This window comes from Chinchilla lanigera, unplaced genomic scaffold (genome assembly GCF_000276665.1).
Source record: "Chinchilla lanigera isolate Chin_1 unplaced genomic scaffold, ChiLan1.0 scaffold00157, whole genome shotgun sequence".
In the NCBI taxonomy this organism is placed as follows: domain Eukaryota; kingdom Metazoa; phylum Chordata; class Mammalia; order Rodentia; family Chinchillidae; genus Chinchilla; species Chinchilla lanigera.
This window is the reverse complement of record NW_004955558.1, coordinates 796682-803356: the sequence shown is the minus strand read 5'-3', so window position 1 is coordinate 803356 and position 6675 is coordinate 796682. Positions and strand designations below refer to the sequence as shown.

The 6675-nt window shown below is 44.4% G+C and overlaps 1 long non-coding RNA gene across 1 annotated transcript in view; it reads left to right on the top strand.

Annotated features, from left to right (window-relative positions):
* LOC106147426 overlaps positions 1-5266 on the top strand; it is a 7079-nt gene extending 1813 nt beyond the window's left edge. The window contains exons 2-3 of the long non-coding RNA XR_001232326.1: positions 1466-1614; positions 3010-5266. This is a non-coding gene — a long non-coding RNA (uncharacterized LOC106147426). The remainder of the gene's footprint in view (positions 1-1465; positions 1615-3009) is intronic.
* The last annotated feature ends 1409 nt before the right edge of the window (positions 5267-6675 follow it).

Genomic DNA, 6675 nt, shown 5'->3' with positions numbered 1-6675 from the left:
CTCTCTCTCTCTCTCTCTCTCTCCCTCTCTCTCTCTCTTTCTGAGGAAGAGTCTTGCTATATAACCAGCATGGAGTCTGGCCTTCAATTCTCAGCAATCCTCCTGCCTCACCCTTTTGAAGAATTTTCTATGAAGGGCTGGGTGGAAAACACTTCCCATTTAGCAGGACAGTGTCTGCAGTACACCTCTAAATTCTACTCTGCAGCAAGCACAGTGTGTACATGATCAGGTCCCCAGAACGTCACCTAAATACATTGCTGTTGGATTTCATATCTTTTTGATATGTTATGAAATAGTGTCCTTTTAACTTTCTTATGCCAGTAAGAAGTGTAAATCCGTTCTTGTCTCTTTTGTACAGACCGTACAAAAACAGAGAGTGGATGGATTTGGTCCTTGATTTTAATGGTAGAGTCTCACTTGTTTTGTCTAAGAATTGAGAGTAATAATATCTACAGAGCACTCTCTCTTTCTGTAGAACACATAACAGATGCAATGCACTCAATATGAATACCTGTGTATAAATATTGTCTATATCCCAGTAATTAGAAAAGATCCTCTTTGTCTCTTATGTTACATTCCTTGGCATGACTCTCTCTATGATCAGTGTTGGAACCACATTCCAGGCAACAATCCCCAAATCCTTATCTCTCCCCCAGCTTTGATGTTGAACTCCAGATATCACGGTGGTTCATTTTCCTGTTCATCTCCAGCATTTTCTCTCCTCACCTTCTCCTACAACTTTGTTAAGGCATAAGTTTTGCGATCTGTTAACCCCTAGCACCATAGACGGTGACACACAGAACCTTTAAAGCTGTAACTAAGTTGAAGTGAGGGTGTTAGGCTGGGTCCTAATCCACTGTGATGGTGTCACTGATAGAAAAGGAGATTAGGATGCAGAGAGCGAAGACCGTGTGAGGACCAGGAGAGGAGATGGTCATCAAAGCCGTGGATAGAGACCTCAGGAGAACCAGTGCTGTGTGCTCTTGATTTCAAACTCCAACTCCAGAACGTTGAAAAACTTAATTTATTATTTAACCCTCTCCATCTATGGTGCTGTGCTGCGGCAGCCCTAGCTCTGCCTCTCCTCATGGATTCATTTTAATGATGACCCCCAGATCTACCCAACTGCTTGATGCAGTGGTTAAAAAGGTGGCCATGGAATGCTCTGCAGTTTCTCCCACTGAGATACAGACTGTGTGCCCTCTCACCTTGCACCTGGGTGGGCTTGGGACAGAATGCAGTATAGAACACCCAGTTACTCCATGGTAGAGGTGAACCCCATGCCCAGGGCCAAGATCAAGATCAAGAGGATTGCTTGTTCAGGAAAACCTCCACACACTCTGTGTCAGAAGTATTGCTGTATTAGACAAGTGCCTTTTTGCTTAAACATTATCTTTCTGCTATTGCTTGCTTCTAATTCTTCACCCCTCACTAATGTTTCTTCCATGTTCCTGACTCTCTGAAGAAGATAGATTTTGGTAACTGATTTCCAGAACCTGAAATTCACAGGACTGACCCGCTGTCTCCCATAGAAAGTTGGAGCTGAGAGAACATCCAGACCTGCAGCTTTTTAAGAGTCTACTGTTATCACATCTGCAGGACCTTCAGGAAATTGTAAGGAACTTCCAGTTTCCCTCACTTGATTGGCTATGGCTCCATTGTCCTTGCCTCTCCTTTCTTGCCCCTCCCTCCTCCTCCTATGTTTGGGATCTATAGGGCTCAGGTTGACTTGAAAGAGTAAAGGGAAATAAATCAAAGATAGGATCTACATGCAGAACATTGACAACTGAACATGTAAGTTCAGAATAGACAATATTAGGAGAGTGGGACATACAAAAGCTTAGTTAGGGCAATGTTAGGTCTGGGGTGTCACTTGAATTTCCATGGTGAGATGGCAGGAAATCAGTGGATTACATCACAACAGAGTACTGGAGCAATGAAAAGCTGATGATTTAGATCAGAAATCGTTAGTAAGGTATTTTAAGCCATGAGACTGCATTGTATCTCCTACAGAAAGACTACAGAGGGAGGGCGGGCAGGGACAGGCACAACCTCAAAATTTAGACTCAAGCTTGAAGGACAAAGCCCTGGTGTCATGCACTGAAAAGAGGTTACCAGTTGAGCCGTAGACATAGTAAAGAATGGTTGTGTGAGCGCGGTCCCTGCTCAAAGCAAAAGGAAAAGTTGTCTCGGGAAGGAAGAAGTCTGATAGAGCCTATGGCACTGGGAATCATAATAAAATGGGGAAGGGGCGACTGGATTTGGTGACATGGAGTCATCAACCATCCTCCAGGAGACCACATTTGGTGCAGTGCTAAGGATCAAGGGCACAGGGAGTGAGGCTCAGAAGAAAATGTGAGACCAGAAGTGGAGAGAGCAGTCAGAGGCGCCCTCTGCTAAAGCCTGGCTGCTAATTCTTCTCACAGAAAGTGGCCTTTTCCGAGAAGTAGAGCTGAAGTTGGGAAAGAAATTAGACCAACGATTGCATCTTTTAAAAGGGAAGAGTATTACAACATCCACGCGACACTGGGATTGAAATAGTTGAAAGGAAATCTGGGGAGTTATTTGATAAAACATAAAAGAAAAATGCAGGAGGCAAGTTTTTGGGAAGGTGGGAAAGAAAGAATAGGAACACACATGAAGGTCAGTCTTCGGAAAGTATAAGAACTGGTTGGTCACAGCACAGGTGCAAGCAGGTTGGAGAGGTTTGGGGAGAGAAGGCTAAAAAATTTACATCAGCATGCTTCCATTTTCTCACTGAAATATCAGCCAAGTGCCTACATTGAGTGTGACAGTGGTGGAGGAAGTTAGGTGGTTCGAGAAGAAAGAACCTCTGAAAAAGTCATCATAATGCCAGGAACCTGCTAAAAAATAGAGTGAATTCACAGAGTGCCGAGTTTCCATTTGAAATCGATAGTCATTAAATTGAAGTCTTTGGTCACTTTAATCATTGTGACAGCAGGCAAGTCATTTCCTCTTTCTGACCTGTGGTTTCCTCTTGTATCACAGGATGGTGACTTTTGACCCAAAGGAGGATGTGGTACCTGCGGATGACTGGTACACATCAGGACCTCGCCACAGAGGGCCCACTGTTGGCACCGGTTACCTCGGAGGCACACGGCTCCCTCTGCGGTCTTGCAATGAGGGTAGACCCGCAATTTTGCGACTTTGTCTTGTTAGCCTGGCTCCACCTTCCAGTGTACTGCCTGGTTGCATTGATATCTTAAAATCAGTGAATTAGAGATTTTTTAGTTCATCATCTTCTCAGTGCCCTGCTGGATGCTTGCAGGGGAGGCAAAGAAAACCTGAGTCTGTTGAGGAATAGCCAGTGAAGAGCCCAAGTCTGCAAGAATCAGACCGACTGAGACTGAGGTTGAATTCTGGCAATGCTGCTTTCTAGCTTGAGCTTTACACAGCTAAGGTAACCAGTCTAAGTCTCCATTTTCTCACCAGTGCAATGGTTACATTAATTATAACTCAGTTATTCGATATTGATAATCTCTCAGGTGCATGCAGCGCTTAGCACATGTAAACACGTGCAGTCTGCAAGAGGCCCTGAGGTGAGCTTGAACAGTAAAGGCAGCTGTTCCGCTGTGGATAAGGTTCAAAAGGAGCAGCTACTGCTGTAAGAAGCATTGCTGTTGATGGATCTTTGACTTTCATAACACAAGCTAGGAAGTGAGCCCTACGATGCAGCACACAGACTGGTAAGGACAATGTCTCCCATTTCTGTAATTCATGTGGTCTGGCGGAGATTTCCATGTCTTTTCTCCTTTAATCCTCACTTGGAAGTCAGTCTTCACCGTAAAACACATCCATTCCGCAGAGGAGAAAACTGAAGCTCAAAGAGATGACCTGGTCTAGAAACTCAGATTGGGGAGAAGGGATTTGAATACAGATTTATACAACTCAAAATCCCAGTCGTCTTTCTGCAACAACGCGACTTTGAACTGGAGGTGATTTTGCCTCCTAAAAGAAATTTTGATTGTCATTAGTGGAAGGAGGTTGCTACCAGCATCTCGTGGATGGAGTTCTAAGATCCTACTACATACCAGAAAACACACAGGAGTGTCCCATCAACAAAGAAGTGTCAGGCCCCAATGTCGACAGTGCCAAGTTTGAGAAACCCTGCAGGACATTGCAGTTTCACACAGAAGACCCCAGTGAAAGTGCCAAGGAAAGATGGGAAAGGAGAAAGTAAGAAGGGAAAGAAGGAAGAAAATCATCATATTAGAATACGGTCAAACCCAAGCCGCCCTGGGAGAACCCCTTTGAAAAGCAGCACTTCACAGCAACCCAAAGCAACAGCTCTGGGATTGGTTGACCTGCTCTTCAAATCTTGCTGGACATGATACTGAAGCAGCCAGTGGGGCTGTAGTTTCTGTTGAGTAAAAGAGAGATGCCAGAGACTGTCCCAGAATGTCATTATGGGTATTAAATGAACAAATCTTCAGTAGTTACTACTTCCAGGCTGTACTACTTGAAATATTTCCTCCACTGTTTACTATTTATATGACTTTCAGTAGGCTTCACAGTTTTTCTGAGCACTAAGTTATTCTTATGGAAACTAAAAGTAACAAACACATGGAGAGCTTCTGTAGATCAAACCCGTCACTGTGTATAACATTCAGTAGAGTCCGTGGTCTCTAATGAGAATCCCACAAATATTAAGAGAACCTACTGCTGTCGTACTGTTTATGACACAACACAGAAGCTAGGCAAATTATTTCCATCCCAGAGATGATTTCAAGAAGGGACGAGGAAACGCACTGTGTTGAAAGCAGAGATGTGGATTCTTTGCTGAGTTCCTCTTTCGTGGAATCCAGAGATTGTAACGTATTACCACATACTTCCGGTGCCTGTTCAAGATTGTTTTCAACTATAAACTCTAGGCAACTAGGCAACTCTAAACTAACAGAAAGATGAACCACACGGAAGCATTAAGACTCTCAAAGTGGGAAGGGACAGGGGAAGATACACTCGATGAGACCTGGGGCTATAAGACAGTGTAAAGGGGTCCATCCTGAGATTTGAACCTCCTGAGTTGAGTCTAGTGCTGTTCTCATAATGTGAAGCTGCCTCCTCCCTCTCTTGTTTACACAGCCACAGTGTAGCATTTCTGGTGGCCAGGAGCTTGTACTCGCCTTGGGTGTGACGTTATATCTTATTTACTCCATGTGGAAACAAGGTTTCCTATCTTGTTTTAGTTACTTTTCTTGCTGCTGAGACAAAATACCGAACACCCAAAGTTAAAAGAGGAAAAGGCTATTTGGCTCTCAGTTCATAAAGGTTTCAGTCCATTGTCGGCCGGCTCCAAGGCAGAGTGGCATCGCAGAGGAGAAACAGTTCATGGCAAAGCAGGGCAGGCGAAGGCAGCCAGCAGCAAGCAAGGGACAGGCGACAACCCTCCTTCCCCCTATATTTCATCCAGGCTACTCAGCCTTAGACAGAAGCCATAGCAGCACTGCACTTCATCCTTTGGGGTCCTGGCTTTTCTCTCCCAGCCCTGATCAATTACGGTACAGTAGTACCTGTTCTGTTCTCCCTGTTCTTGTCTTCCCTGGGAATTTCCACTATGGATGCCAAGTTCTCATTGCCCTAATGCTTACTGATTGACTTTGTGGATGTTTTTAAGTTTGTGGGATATTCTTCCTAAAGACAGATGCCCAAATCTGCTTTATCTAAAATGTCAAAATCAAACCTTGAGGATGTCATCCTTAGGAAGGATGGGATTACTTCTTCTGTTTGGAGAGAAGAGTTTAAAGGGATGCTGAACAGCTAAAGGGTGATCTGTAGTAAAACTGTCCCTTGATACGCAATATTTATCCCCTCATTACTAACAAAAGTGGGTGGTTTCTAGGTGTGGTTTCGTGTAAGTTCAGCGCTCAGGGAGGCTACGGGAGGAGGATTGCAAGTTCAAGACTAGCTTTGGCAACATATGGAGACCCTGTCTCAAAATAAAAATGGGCTTGAGGTGTAGCTCAGTGTGAAGGACTAAGATTAAATCCCCCCACTATTGTGAAATAAAGGAAGTAAGTGTTAATTTACCCAGCTACAGTATCATATTTCCCAGCTGTTTTAGTTACTTTTCTCTCCTTGCTGAGACAAAATACCCAATGCCGAAAGTTAAAAGGGGAAAGATTTACTTAGCTCACAGTTTGTAGAGGTTTCAGTCCGCAATCAGCTGGCTCCAAAGCAGGGTGGCACATGGCAGAGGGACAACCATTCGTGGTGGTGGAAGACAGCAAAAACAAGCAAGAGGGAGCAGCACAAGCCTCTTTCTGTCCCTTATATCATATCCAGTCTACCAGGATTGGGGGGGTGCCAACCCAGTCAGCAGACTGGTCCAGCAGTCACCCAGCCTCAGTCCCAGCACCCTTAATCCCAGCATTGGACTACAGATCAATCACACAGTCTAGATTCAGCTGCCTCTGAAAAAGCCCAAGACTGCATGAGGTTTTGAGGGGAGATCTTGACACAAACCATAACACCACCCATCCTTCCATGTAGACATGAGTAAATAATGAGTAATTCAAGATTCAAGATTGTATCACATCAGCACATATGCCACAGCATTCCTTTCTCAAAAAATGGTCTTTCTTCCTTTTATTTTCCTTCTCTCTCACTCTCCCTTCCTTCCTTCCTTCCTTCCTTCCTTCCTTCCTTCCTTCCTTC